Raw genomic sequence first — 15,828 nt, 5'->3', positions numbered from 1 at the left:
ACAACCATTTTTCACACAACCATTGCAACATCCCCATGATCACATGATCAAAATTCAGACACTTGGCAATTGGTTCTTATTTATATTACGATGATTGCAGTGTCCTGGGGTCATGGGATCACCTTTTACAACCTTCTAACAGGCAAAATCAATGGGGAAGCCAGATTCACTTAACAACTGTATGACTAATGTAGCAGCTGCAGTGATTCACTTAACAACTATGGCAAGAAAGGTCATAGAATGGGGCAAAACTCACCTAACAAATGCCTCACTTAACAACAGAAAGTTTGGGCTCAATTGTGGTCATAATTGGACTACCTGTATTTAGCCTAATTAACCTGGGAGAGAGTCAAATCAATAGTAAAAGAGAGAATCGGGAACATTGATCATCAATAGAGGAGAGGAGAGGAGAGGAGAGGAGAGGAGAGGAGAGGAGAGGAGAAGAGAAGAGAAGAGGAGAAGAGAAGAGAAGAGAAGAGAAGAGAAGAGAAGAGAAGAGAAGAGAAGAGAAGAGAAGAGAGAATTCTTTATTGGCCAAGTGTGATTGAACAAACAAGGAATTTGTCTTTGGTGCAATGTGGTATCTTCAGTGTCATGACTGAATTCTGAAGTGCCTGAATTCTATTGCCAAATGTTGGATAGCCTTAAGCCGATATCATACAATTTAGCCTTAAGCAAATGTAGATGGGCCTTTTCCAGAACCCGATTTGATGCCCCCCCATTTAGCTTTACTGGCAAGAAGATTTCATGGAACTGCTTCTTTGCAGAGACTTTGCCCTTCTGGATCCAGAGAGGTAGAAACTCTTAGTCATGTCCTCAGTTGGTATTCTTTTTATGATGTCCCAAGACATGCTCTGACCTCCCCAATCATTTCCAAATATGAGGGTCACACTGATAAATGTTATGTTTATTATTCTTTAAGGGATGCCCATACTATATACCAGGTGGTTAAGTATCTTTGTCAAGTCATACAATTGTGCCAACTTTTAATTAGATATATCATTTTATTGTCCTATTGTTCTGTCCCAATTGTTGTATTATTGTTTTTCTTTTTGCTGTAAAAGATAATCAAAGATTGTAATAAAGATATTTGATTTCATACATCAAAGACGTTACAGTAATCACTCTGGGTCATAAACACCATTAGTTCTCCAAAATATTCTGGGCCTTCCTCAGTAGTATGTTGATTGGCATCTGACTTAAGGGGACATCTTCCGACACTATAACTTGAAATGCTTTATATTGTTTATTTAGGGTGTTTTCTTGGTGAAATATAGGAGTGACTTATCATTGTCTTCTCTCACGCAGTATAAAATGATACCTTTGCCATTTTCACTAAAATGAACACCTGCCTCCAGCATTTTTCCATGTCCCTGCTGCCTTATATAGATGCCAGCTTGCTTTAACTGGGTTGATTGTCACATCCAATAACCCTATTGGGAATATATACTCTTGACGTACATTTTTTTTATTGCATTTTATCTCACCTTTATTACTTTATAAGTAACTCAAGGCGGCAAACCTATCTTGTATTCCTTCCTTCTCCTATCTTCCCCACAACAACAATCCTGTGAGGTGAGTTGGGCTGAGAGAGAGTGACTGGCCCAAAATCACCCAGCCGGCTTTCATGCAAACTCACAGTCTTCTGGTTTCTAGGCCAGCACCTTAACCATTAGAATAAACTGACTCCATAAGCCAATCCCAGCATTTTTCAAACCCCTACTAGGAACATCTGGCCACAATGAGTCAGCACGGCAGCGGGGTGTGTGTGTGTGTGTTAATGTGATCTAGAACAATAAAAGCACTAATGTAAAAGACAACTTGTGACATTATTTTGAATAGTTACAGGCTACTGACAACTATATCATTGGCTGGTAGAACTGTCAAACAAAGCATACCCATGCAGGACACTTCCTCCCATTTTACATTCCTGTCAGCCTTCCCATATATACCAGACAAGAAATACAACCAGATGAGTTAATTGTAGTTTATTGTAAAGCTACATTAACGGATTTTTTCCCAAGTCTGAAAATATAAATTTCCCAATGTCTCTTTTAAACCTTGAGAATTTGGGGGGGAGGGGGAGGGTGTCCCTTCTGAGCAGGGGTGGGTTCTAAATATTTTTGCTACCGGTTCTGTGGGCTTGGCTTATTTTGTGGGTGTGGCTTGATGGTCATATGACTGGATAGGCATGGCCAACTCAATGTCTCTCATGTCAAGGGGTACCTCGCCTGGCACCTCCCCTCCCAGCCATTCCTTGTCACACCCAGCCTTAACGTATCTATAGTTCTGCAAAAATGTTGTTCACCTTTTTGCAACTTTATTATCTACATACTATAGATCAGGGGTCTCCAAACTTGGCCACTTCAACTCCCAGAATTCCTCAGCCAGCTTTGCTGTCTTAAAGTCTTAAAGTGGCCAAGGTTAGAGACCTCTGCTATAGATGCAATTTCATGGACCACTGAAAGGAGGAAATGGCTCACATGCTTTGCCCAAGAGTGTGATAGGCAACAGGCTTTTAAGGGGCTGCTAGAAAGAAGGGGGGGAAAGTATTTTCCAAAGCACCAGAAGGCAAAACAAGAAGCAATGGATGGAAACTCAACAAAGGGAGAAGCAACCTAAAACTAAGGACAAACTTCCTGACAGTGTGAACCTATTATAGGTTTCAGTCATAATTTCACATATAAAATAGCCATTCATGTAATACAACCTGCATATTGTTCAAAACAATCATTAGTATTATGGCTGATGTTTGACAGCAAGCCTAAAATCCCCATTCCCTCCCCACTCCAGGGGAAGGTTACTTCAAAATCCCATTTTCTCCCCACCCCACTAATCTCTTCTGGGAAAGAATCAGACTCCCCCATCTTCATTTCCCAAATAAAATATCTCAGATATTTAAGGAATAATCAAGCTGCTAGCAAGGAACCTGCCTGGAATTCCACATTCCTGCCAGCTGCATAAAGGAAACTTTGTAAGCAGAAAACAGCTACTGGAAGTTCGGCTCCATTTACAAGCAGGCAGAAAACTCATTCAAGACAGGATACTTCACAATGGAAATCGCCCAAACCTTTTTAGAAACACAAAGCCCATGTTGCACAAATCCCAAAACTTCAAAAACATTGAACCATATAAGAATTCCTTATCCAATTTGTTGTTCAGCTGACTCAGAACGGTGCTTCTAGCCGCTCTGTCAATTTAAAACGACAGTGTCCCCCCCTCTTCTTCTTTACCAAGCGATCTCCTGGCTGAGAAGCAGCCGATCAATTTAAAGGGACGGTGTCTTTTTTTTTTCCTCTTCTTCTACAAGCGAGTCTTGATTTTTTCCTTCTAGCCGATCAGCTGGGAGTCGGGAGGCAGCAATAGATTGGGGGCGGGCCAGGCAGAATTTTTACTACTGGTTTTCCGAACTACTCAAAATGTTTACTACCGGTTCTTGCGAACTGGAGAGAACCGGTAGCAACCCACTACTGCTTCCGAGTCTTTTTCTCTGCCTGTTACACAACTGCAGTCTGTGCCATCCATTATCTGACTATTCCCAAGGCAGCATTTCTTTTTTTATGTCTCTCAAGGTCTTTCTCAGATACCATTACAATTCCAGAAGGAGTGATTATTGCCATACCGTAGAATCAAGTGGCCCTCGTTATAGACAGTTAAAAATGTTATCCAATAATATTGTTTAAATGTTAATTAAGTGACAGTGGTGACAATATTATTGCCCTTGTTCCACCTAAATTATATTGCCTCCAAAACAATCATCTTAATAAAATAAAGGAGAAGAAAGAATTTCACAATCAAGAAGAATGGTGGTAGCAAGATAAATCCGGTAGAAATTTCCCATTGTTAATAAGATTTCCAAAAAACCCCAATTTTAAAGAAAAAATGAAAAGAAAAGTATATCCACTACTGGGAAAGTTCCCCCATAAAGTGCTGGGATTTAATGTTGGTCATCAGGAAGGATAGTTCAGCAGAGAAACAAAATAATAAGAATTTGTGAGGTAAAATTTAATAGTAAGTGCATAAGGGGGAACATCTAGTTTTTTAAAAAGGACACTGAAGAGGTTTCAAACATAAAGCTAACAAATGGCTATCATAATCGGCCAATAAACACAATGACTATCATAAAAAAGTGTGAGGAAGGTTTCCCTCAGGAAGGAAGTAATAGAGAAATCAAAGAAATAAATAAGAAAGGAAATTAAAAAGAGAGAGCATTCCCTCACGAAGGCATGTTTGTAGAAGAGATTCAGCTTCTTCTCCAAAACAAACTATACAGGTAGTCCTCAATTTACAACCACAGTTGAGCCCAACATTTCTGCTGCTAAGAGAGACATTTTGTTGTGATTCGTCCTCCCTCCTCTCCTCAGCCGGGCCCCTCCCGTCTCCAACCGGGCCTGTTATCAGACTCCGAGTCTGATAATGAAGATGAACGGCCTGTCATGTCTCCAGCCCCCAGCCCTGGCCCTATGCCCGGAGAGGATGCCAAGAGTGAACGAACAAGCCCAATAAACCTCACTCCTACGGCGTGTATTCCTTTGGCTCAGCCATCAGAGCAGGACGTCAGCCAAGTGCTGGAATTACTGACAGCAGATCCAGCTGAAGACAATTCAGAGTAGGAGGACCCTCGCTTCCGGAGATCTGAGAGGCGACACCAGCAGAAGGAGGGGTGGGGCAGGCCTGGATAAATGCTGAGTCATGGAGCCACACCCCACAGCTATATAAAGGACCTGCTTTTGACATTCCAACCTTGAGTCAAGCAAAGTCTTAGCTAGTTTGCTGATATCGGACTCTATCGCTGAAGTCACAACTTGGACTCCTGCCTGCCCTGATAAACCTCGAAGGAGCTTGGCAAGCTGCAAAGGCTTTGTTGCCAAGTCTGTTACGGACTTCCTTGACTCGTGCGTCGGAGTGAGAGTGGGACACGACACATTTGTTAAGTATGTTTTACCCCATTTTACAACTTTTCTTGCCACAGTTGTTAAGTGAATCACTGCAGTCATTAAGTTAGGGACACGGTTGTTAAGTGAATCTTATCCCATTTTATCTTGTCCCATTTTATGACTTTTCTCACCACAGTCATTAAATGAATCACTGCAGTGAATCTGGCTTCCCCATTGACTTTGTTTGTCAGAAGGTCGCAAAAGATGATCATATGACCCCAGGACAATGCAACCATCATAAATATGAGTTAGTTATAAAGCATCTCAATTTTGATTGTGTGACCATGGGGATGCTGCAACAGTCATAAGTGTGTAAAATGGTCAGACTAATAGGTTACTTTTTTCAGTGCCTTTGTAATTTTGAATGCTCACTAAATGAACTGTTGTAAATTGAGGATTATTTGTATTGCAAGAACATTTTAGAGAGAGAGCTGAGAAAATAGATGTACCCAAACAGAATACAGAAGCGTTCTCTGGTCAAGAACGCTTCTGACCACAACCAAATCGGGTTCTGACCAAAAAATTCACAATTTTTTTTTTGCAGCTTATTTCCCCTTCCGGGCCATTTTTTTTGTATATAAATAATTTTTATTTCCATTTTCCAACATCATATTTATGTGCAAACTATTATCTATCATTAATCATTAATCATACTGATTCAGGCCTGCCCGATTGCCACTTCCTTTCTTCACACCTCCCTCTCTACCCTCTACTACTTTCACATCCTTCATCTCTTTCACTTTACTACTTCCTCTCCTCCTTCTCCACTCCTCCCTTCTTACCCTATCTAACCTTCTTATTCCCCTCCTCCTTCTCTACTCTTTCCTACCTACTTTCTTCCCTCCTTCTACTTCTCTCTCCTTTTCTTTCTGAAATGGCAATCGAACATCCCCAATATCATTTTAAATTTTATTTTCATATCTTCAAAAATTACTATGCATTAATAATCAATCCATGTATCATTTTCCCCCCCTTTCCCCGCCTCCTCCCCCTTCCCCCCCCCCAGACTTCCCAGAGCAAATACCGGGTATTATAACCAACAATCACAAGCTAAAGTATACAAAATAAACATAACCTCCCACCTTTAAAAATTTTAAACTTTAGATCCCCTCACAATAAAAATAAAGAGATAGGAAAGAATAATAAAAAGAAAAAAAGAAAAGAAGCAATACCAACTTCACATATTACATCTTTTTACAATCCATTTTTAAAATTAATCCGTCTTCTCAAATTCATTTTTTTTCCCCACTTGTATATTCCTTCAAATTTCGTAAGTCCATTTCTCAAATTACAGTCCATCTTCTCGAACTCAAATTTTCATCACTTATATATTTCTTCAATTGTCATAACATTTAATGTCCGTTCTTCTTACAGTCCATTTTAAAAATTAGTCCATCTTCTAAGATTCAATTTTTTTTTCACCCACTTGTATATTCCTTCAAATTTCATAAGTCCATTTCTTAAATTACAATCCAGCTTCTCAAATTCAATTTTTTATCACTTATATATTTCTTCAATTATCATAACATTTAATATCCAATCTTCCAATACTACTCCCAATCAAATATCATTTCGAATAAAATCTCTCAAATATAATATTTCCAACTTAACTTCATAATTTTTACTATCTATAAACATGTCAATTAAAACAAATAATCATTTAAACTACATCCACAATATAACAGTAAACAATTAAAATCATTACATCCACATTATCTAAATTCATAAATTTCACTTTCCATCCTTCACAATTAAATAATATCATCCCATAGATACCATACAAATAGCAAATAACAAAAATCCTATAATTTATATCCTAAACAAATCAATTCCAAAAATTAACCATAATCATCATATTCACATCTTAAACATTCCTCCCCTCTCCCATTCTATTTTCCATCATTTCCAAACCAATTAACTTAGCATCTAACAACAAAGGATTCCCACTCTTTAAAATATTAATATAAAAATGTCTCGCTTTCATAACTGAATTAAGAAAATACTTTCTGCCTCTAAAATTCACTGACAAACCCATTGGGACTTCCCATCTAAAATATATCTGATGTTTCTTAAACTCATCCACTAAAAAAGCAAATTCTCTTCTCTTTCTTAACATCTTAGGAGGAATTTCCTTCATCATTTTTATATCTTGTCCCAATATTTGAAATTTATTTTTATAAAAGGCTTGCAAAATTTCATACCTAACCTTTTTAGATGTAAAATAAATAACCACATCCCTCGGTACTCTATTTTGTCTTGCCCACCAAGAATTAACACGATAAATTCTTTCAATATTAATCTCAAAATCTTCCGGCTCACACCGTTTATCTGAGCAAAGGCTTGCGTAAAAATCTCTTTTAAATTTTCCTTCCTATTTTGCTTCAAATCTCTCACCCTTATAGCATATTCCATTAATCTATATTGTAATATTACTCTTTCTTCATCTGCCCTATCTACCTTTGCCTGTATATCTTCCATCTTATTATCTAAATTCCAATTGTTTTGATTTTTTTGAATTTCCTCTATTTTCCTTTGCAATTCTAAATTAGCTTTATTAATTTCTGCAAGATCATCCTCCATCTGAATACAAGAGCTTAATATTTGTGCAATTGCATCCTTTTACCATTTTCATTTCCCTCTTCTGCTCTTCCACCACTTCCTTAAAATCCAACATCTCTTTCTCTATTTCATCAAATTTTTGATCTATTTCTAGAAAATGACTCTCCAAAAACTCCTGTAAAGAATTTCTTAGTTCCTTTTTGATTTCTTCTTTTAATTTTTGAATCTGAACTGAAGAAATTTCAAAGTTTTTAATAACTTTTGGCACTATTTGCTTAAAAGCCATTTTTAAAAAAAATATAACTTAATAACAAACCAAGAGGGGAAAAAAATATTTAGAAAAAAAAAATTAAAAAAACTTTTCTTCTAAGTCACTATAATCCCAAAGAAAAAGAAAAAATATAAATCATAAAATTCTCGTTTCTTCCATTTAGTCAGTATCTTCCTATATATCTTCTATCTTCTATTTCAACACTAGCCGTTAGTAAGCATTTCTACTTTCGTTTTCAGTACACACATTCCACAAAACCGCCATTTGCTTTCTTCTCTCCTATCTTCGCAGCAAATATATCCTCAGGGGCTTACAGTCTTCTTACAAACAAGTGCTTAGAACTCCAGTTTCTGCTCCGTCCACGTTACAATCCATCATAAATCAATTCCTGCCATGGAATTTGGACGCTTCGTTTGTTTGCCATAAAGGCAAATGCCTCCCCCAGCCAGGAGCTTATCAGGCTATGGAAGGAGAACTCCCCGCAAGCCTTAGAAGCTTATTAGGGTGTCTCAACTTCAGCCTGAATGCTCATCTTTCCCTCTTTGCCCGAGGGAAAGAATTCCAAGCTGTCAGACCAAGATTTACAATGTCCTGACAGCTCTACAGACTAGGGAGTTAGCAGCTAAATCATAGCTGCTTCTGCACGAAGCGGAGCCAAACCGGAAGTCCGGGCCATTTTTTTTGTAAGCGCCAAATTTCCAAAATTAGATTTAGGCCACGACTAAATTGGTTTGCGACCAAACTTAGGGAACAAATCATGGTTGTGGCCAGAGATTCTACTGCTTGGAATATCTGAAAGGGAAACTATTATAGTGAAGAGAGCTAGAAATGGAAAAACTGAGAGAAAAGAAAAACAAATGACATATGGTAGAGATATATTTCAGCAAAATATACAACAACCTACTAAATGCCACCATCATATTGCCCTTTACTTAGATTTTTTTAAACCAACTATGTTTAATATTTTAATATTTATGATTTTATTACAAGCCATCTAGAATTGCTTTTTACAATTTTTCATTGTAAGATGCCCAGTCACACTTGGCTAATAAAAATTCTATTCTATTCTATTTGCTTTTTACAATTTTTATTGTAAACCACCCAGAGTGAGATAGATGGCATATATAAATAAATAAATAACTCCCAAAGATTTTACCATATATATGCCTATATTGTTCCCAACAATATTGAAAGAGATGCCAAGAGATGGGAAGTCTAAGAAAAAAATTTATCCCTTAACCTTAAAGAATACAAGAAAGAACCAGCAGAAATATGTGATGGTATTTTATAGACTCTTATGAACTATTCAAACAAGCTGTTTAAAAGAAATTTTAAATTTGTCCTGCTTTGTTTAGAAAATATAACACCTTAAATATGAAAATATGTCAATCTTTTATTGAATTTGCCTCACAATAAATCAATCCTTGAAATGGAGAGAAGTTTAGGGATATTTGCTGGAGAAGATAATAATAAAAATAGTAGGGCTATACTAATTTTATTTACAGTGACCTCATTAGCTAGAAGTGAAAGTTAAGGAACTGGCAATGACATACTTTAAAAGTGTAAGTGATAGTAGCTCAATTAGTTCTGAATGAAGAAAAATCCCTGTATCAAGTTAATTAATTAGAAATGAGAAAAAGATTGAATTATATAGAATGAAGAAAACGGTAAGACTTAACAAAGCGTCTTTCCAAAACCAGGGAAGACTTAAAAGTAGTGATGAGGTTTGCATAGCAAAATCTAACCAGATCACACAAGACCTAGATCATTGATACAATAAGAAAGCTAGGCTTATAAAGTTCTAAACAGGGAATAATGATCATCTTTCCCCTTAAAACCAATAATATAAAGGTTGGATGGGAAAATTCTTCTTTCATGCAAGAAAGGCTGGAAGGACTTTTCTATATGGTCCACTGAAAAACTCAAAACTAAAATAATTCATCTTGAAATGCGCAAACTGTAATGCCAGAACTGCATTTGTGGCAGTTGTATTCAAAAATTCTATAAACCTGATTTCAACAGTCATTTCAAATTTACTGGATGCAACGATAGAGGAGGATGGTGTAGACCAGATCGAATGAAACAAATAATTTGCAGAGGAGGGCCAAAAGCAACTGTAAGTAATGGTGCAAAGTTTTAAAGAAATCTTCAGCAGTCAGCTTGTCTTAAAACATTGGATCCATACATAATAATATATTATTAAATATTATATTATATTTTCCTAGAAGTGGAGTCTTCATTATTTTTACTTATTGAAGTTAAAGTTCTCTTTTTATGTAGCATATACAGTATAAACCATCCAGATTCAGTTTACAATAAGAAAATGAAAGAAAATTCTTGCAAAACAATTTCTGAAATTGTAGAGAGACAGAGCCTGGTATGCAGGCAATTGTTAATGAGAGTAAACTGCAGGGGTGAAATCCAACAGGTTCTGACAGGTTCTGGAGAACTGGTAATGGAAATTTTGAGCAGTTCGGAGAACCGGTAGTGGAAATTTTGAGTAGTTCAGCGAACCGGCAAATACCACTTCTGGCTGGCCCCAGAGTGTGGCGGGAATAGAGATTTTGCAGTATCCTTCCCCTGCCACGCCTACAAGCCACACCCACCAAGCCACGCCACACCCACCAAGCCATGCCCACAGAACCGGTAGTAACAAAAATTGGATTTCACCACTGGTAAAATGAGATCAGTTCCTAGGCACTGCCAACAGGGGTGAAAAAACCTGTATCCTTCCAGAGGATACTGAATATTTCTCTCAGCAGCCTCATTAAGCATACAGGGAGTTGTAATTCATCAGTATTTGGACATTGGAAAGCAACAAGTCCTCACATTTGTGTCCAGCTAGGATACTATATTCCAAAGTATTTAATATATTTAGATTCACAATTGCTTTACAATGCCTCATTCCCATTCAATAGTAATTTATTTGATTCCCATTTGGATATTCTAGAGCAGTGATAGCGAACCTATGGCAAGCATATTTATTGCAGAGTCCCAGGGTCATGTGATCACTTTGTGTGACCTTCTGGCAAGCAAAGTCAATGGGAAAGCCAGATTCATTTAACAACCGTGTTACTAACTTAACAACTGTAGTAATTCACTTAACAGTGGCAAGAAAGGTCATAAAATGGGGCAACATTCATTTAATAATTGTCTCGCTGAGCAACAAAAATTTTGAGCTCAGTTGTTGTTAAGTTTGGGCAATGAAGAGGCAGGAGACGATGCAAGTGACAACAGCTCTTTGGTTTATTGTGAAACCCAGCAAAAGCCAACAGGCAAACACCTCTCTTTATATAGTATTTGGCTGAGGCGCCAGCCAATCAGCAACGTGTATTTTCCCGCCCAAATTTCCCTCCAAAATTTCAAATACATTACACTCCTCCCCTCCCAGAATGCATTTAGCCCATTATTTGCATAAAATTTGCATGTTATTTCTCCACGTAGTCACGCAGGTAGACAGGGCGTCTCCTAACTCTTTCTGACCTGCGCAAATCATTCCCTGGGAGGGAGTCGAGCTGGTCGGAGGGACTGTTTGTTCCTCCCAGCTCCTCCTCTGGGCCCTCCGGCCCTGGATTACTGGCAGAGTCGTCCCTGCTGTCCTCTGGAGGAACCGGTTGGCGTCGCTGGACTTCCTCCGATTCAGCTAAGTCCTCCGATCGCCTCGGGATTGAGCTAGCTGTTGGTTCAAATATTTGGTAGTCAGGGTCTGGCTGTTTGGTCTCTGGATTGTTTTGTATTCTTTTTCGTAATTGATCTATGTGGCGTTTCCACACTTGGCCATCCCCCATGTCCACTAAATATGATTTTGGGCCTGTCATTCCCACAATGGTTCCCTTCAACCAAGCTGGACTCTCACTGTAGTTGTGTGCCCATACCAGGTCGCCCATGGTCATTGTTCTAGTTTTGTCCCCCATATTCTGGTACCCATCAGGGGAGTATGTTTGTCGTGTCCCACTCCTCCGCTGACGGCTGGGTCAGGGAAATCCGAATCAGGCTTGCCTCTGCAGCTCTGCCCAAAGTCCTAGCAAAGTCCTCAGAGCAGGCAGGAGACCAGTAAGTGACTTCAGCAAGATAAGTTCGACTTTTGCCTGACTCAGAGACTGCCAGAAAGTAGATCCTTTATATAGGCCATGGGGTGTGGCTCCATGACTCAGCACTCATTAAGGCCTGCCCCTCCCTTCCTTCTGTTGCCTCCGCCTCTCCAATCTTCTGATGCGAGGATTACTCCAATCAGCTGTTGTTGGGAGTAAACCCTCCTCAGGCTCACCTACTGTGGAGGAGGGGGAGGGGTCTAGCTGCTCCGTTTGCCTGGGCATGGAGTCAGGGCTGGGGCAGGGAGATGCTCCTTCTTCTGCAGTTTGTGTGGGCATGGAGCCAGGACTTGGGCCGGGAGGCATACATTCCTCAGTGTTCGGGAGCAGGTAAGAAGGCCCCGGCTGCTCTGAGGGCGGGCAAGACACAACAATGTTGGGTTTAACTGATCTAAGGGGCACCGGAGTCTTCTCCCCATTAATAACTCCGATGGGCTGCGGCCAGTGGCCACACAGGGTGTTCTATGTTGGACTGCCAGGAAGGTGTCGATTTTGGCTTGCCAATCCCCTGGGCTAATTCTGGATAATGCTTCCTTGGCACTGCGCATGAAGCGTTCTGCAAGTCCATTCTTCGCCGGGTGGAAAGGTGCCGAGAGGGCATGTCGGATGCCCTCTCTGGCCAAGTACCCCTCAAACTGGGTGGCCATGAATTGTGGGCCGTTATCAGACACTATGGTGTCGGGTAGCCCGTGTGTCATAAATAGTCGCCGCAATACTGTTATTACGGCCTCAGCTGTTGTGGTTTTCTTGAGTATAATTTCCAACCACTTCGAGTAGGCATCTACCACAATCAAAAAGGTTTGCCCATGAAAAGGCCCGGCAAAGTCTATGTGGATCCTAGACCAAGGACCTTGGGGTTTTTCCCATTCCCTTATGGGGGCTGTTGGGGGTAGTGGTCTAGATTCCTGGCAAGCTTGGCATTTCCCCACCCGGTCGCTAATATCTTTGTCCATTTGTGGCCACCACATGTAACTTCTTGCTAGGCTTTTCATCCTCACAATCCCTGGGTGACCCACATGCAATAGTTCCAAGACATGCCCTCGTAATTTCTCTGGAATAACCACTCTATCCCCCCATAACAGACACCCCCCTTGTACCGACAGTTCTGAACGCTTTTTGGTAAACTCTTTAAATCGTTCTCCTGGTGAAGTTGGCCATCCCCTCTGCACCCAGTCGATTACAGTCCGGATAATAATATCTTTGTAGGATGCCCTAGTCACTTCTGTGGACGTGACCGGGCCAGAGTCCAGAGAGTCAATTAACAAGACAGGTGTTCCTGGGGTTGGGTCTTCAAGAGTCTCTGGCAATGGGCATCTACTTAAAGCGTCCGCATGTCCCAAATCCTTGCCCGGTCGGTGAGACAGTTGGTATGAGTACGCTGCCAGGAAAATAGTCCAACGGGTCAGCCTGGGCAATAATGCAACCGGAGTTGGACGGTCCCCCGCCAAGAGTCCCAATAAAGGTCTGTGGTCTGTGACTATTTCAAATCGCCACCCAAACAGATACTCGTGGAATTTCTTTACCCCAGAGACTATGGCAAGCGCTTCCCAGTCTAGTTGGCTATAGTTCCTTTCTGTTGCCGACATCGTGCGGGAAAAATATGCGATAGGGGCCTCCGACTCGTTCGGTAACTTGTGGCTGAGGACAGCTCCTACCCCGCAGAGTGATGCATCACAAACCAATACTAATGGCAATGTCCCATTATACTGAATTAAAAGGCTATCGCTGGACAAAAGTCTTTTAACGCCTTCAAATGCCTTAGCCTCAACCCTGCCCCAAGTCTACACAGAGTTTTTTGCTAGCAGCTTATGTAGTGGTTCTGCTACCGTTGCCTTATTTTTTAAAAATACAGCATAGAAGTTAACAAGCCCCAAAAATGCTTGTAATTCTGTTTTGTTTTTTGGGGGTGGAGCCTTCCTAATGGCTCGCACCTTGCTCTCCGTGGGATGGATGCCTTCCTTATCTATCCGATAACCCAAAAATTCTACTGATTCAACTCCAATATGACATTTGTTAAGTTTAACCTTAAGTCCCGCAGTCCTGAAAATTTCCAAAACTTTCCGCAATTTGACCCTTAACTCTCCCAAATCTGCGGCTGATATTAACACATCGTCAAAATAGGGAACTACTCCTGGTAGACCCTGTAGGAGCCATTCCATGAGTTTTTTGAATAATCCAGGGGCTACACTAACTCCGAACTGAAGTCGAGTGCATTTAAAAGCGCCCCTGTGTGTGACAATTGTCTGTGCTTCAGCCGTTTCGTTGTCAACTGGTAATTGTTGGTAGGCCTGTGCCAGGTTGAGTTTGGCAAAAATCTGTCCCTGCCCTAACGAGTGCAACAAATGTTGTACGATGGGGACAGGGTAAGCACTCTTTTGCAATGTTTTGTTCAGCGTTGCCTTATAGTCAGCACAAATATGGACAGATCCATCCGGTTTAACTGGGGTCACTATTGGCGTTTCCCATTTTGCATGGTCGACTGGGACTAGGATTCCCTGGTTTACTAGTTTGTCTAATTCCCTATCTATTTTGGGTTTGAGCGCGAACGGAACCCTTCTTGCTTTTAGCCTAATCGGAGCTATCTGGGGGTCTAAATTGAATGAAATGGGGGTCCCCACGTAATTGCCCAGGCTGTCTTGGAAAACGTCCTCGAATTCCCGCAACAGTTCCTCCTTCAGGTTTCCGCCGATGCTGTGAACCCCGGTAATGCCCATTCCCAAGGCTCAGAACCAATTGAGACTCAGCAAGCTGGGCAGGTTTCCATCGACGATGGTGATCAGCAGGGTTTTATTGAATTGTCCATATCTCACTCTGACCGACGTGACTCCTCGAACAGGGATTCGGTTTCCCTGGTAGTCTTGCATTCTCAGCTTTTGGGGTTGCAGCTGGCGTTTCGCGACTTCTGGCAGGTCCCTTGCGATTGTGTCCCAGGACATAATCGTGATTGATGAGCCAGTATCCACCTCCATCTTACACTGCACTCCTTCGATGTAGGTCTTGATGAATATTTTCTTTTCCAGTCGTGTCGATGCGTGACCCACTCACACAGTGGTGTGATTTGACTTCGCACCTTTTTTGAATTGGCCAATCCCTGGCCGCCTTGCGGAACCGGCACCCTGCTGATTGGCCGGTTTGAATTTTTGGCGGCAAGGTTGGGAGGCTCGGCACGCCTGAGCTATGTGTCCTTTCTTTTCACACTGCCGACAAATTGCGTCTTTGAACCTGCAATTCTGTCGTTGGTATTGGCCTCCGCAACGGTCGCTTCTTTCCGGCCTCCCGGTGTGGAAAACCTCTTCCTCTTCTTCATCTCCCCACTCTTCCTGGATTTCCTCGCTGTGAATCGGCGTCGCTTTCGCTGAGGAATTAGGCATGTTCGGCTTCTGTAAGGTTTCCACCGCTTTGGTGGACATCTTGTGCACCCTGGCCTCATCTAGGGCTATCGCTAGGGTTAGGTTGCTTTTCGAAAGCAGCCGCCTCTGTAGTCAGATGTCCCTGACCCCCACAAATGAGTTGTTCTAATAGAGTGTCCTCCAAGTCCCTGTACTCACAGTGGGTTGCAGCTTTTCTTAATGCGGCCATGTACACGTTGATCATCTCGCCCTCTCGCTGAACTCTTTGCCTTAGTTCGAAACGTTGCACGAACTTCGATGGCACCGGCGCGTAGTGTGCTCGTAGCGTTGTCTGGAGCACTGGCCACGGTACCGACTGAACCGGCGTTGGTTCCGACAGCGATTCGGCGGTATCGAAGACTTCTGGTCTGCAGTGGCTCAGGAAGTAAGCATGCTTTCGATTATCCGACACTCCTTGCAGTTCGTTGGCTTCGAGGAAACACTCGAAGCGAGCCATGTATGACTCCCATTTTTCTTTGGCTGGGTCAAATGGCGCTGGCGGCGTATAGCTAGACATTGCTATGTATCCGTCCTTGATAACTGGCTGGGTTTGAAACTAAGTTGCTCCTTCAGTTCTTTCC

The sequence above is a fragment of the Ahaetulla prasina genome, chromosome 2, assembly GCF_028640845.1.
Source record: "Ahaetulla prasina isolate Xishuangbanna chromosome 2, ASM2864084v1, whole genome shotgun sequence".
Taxonomy (NCBI): Eukaryota; Metazoa; Chordata; class Lepidosauria; order Squamata; family Colubridae; genus Ahaetulla; species Ahaetulla prasina.
The sequence above is the reverse complement of the archived record's forward strand: the minus strand, read 5'-3'. Positions refer to the sequence as shown.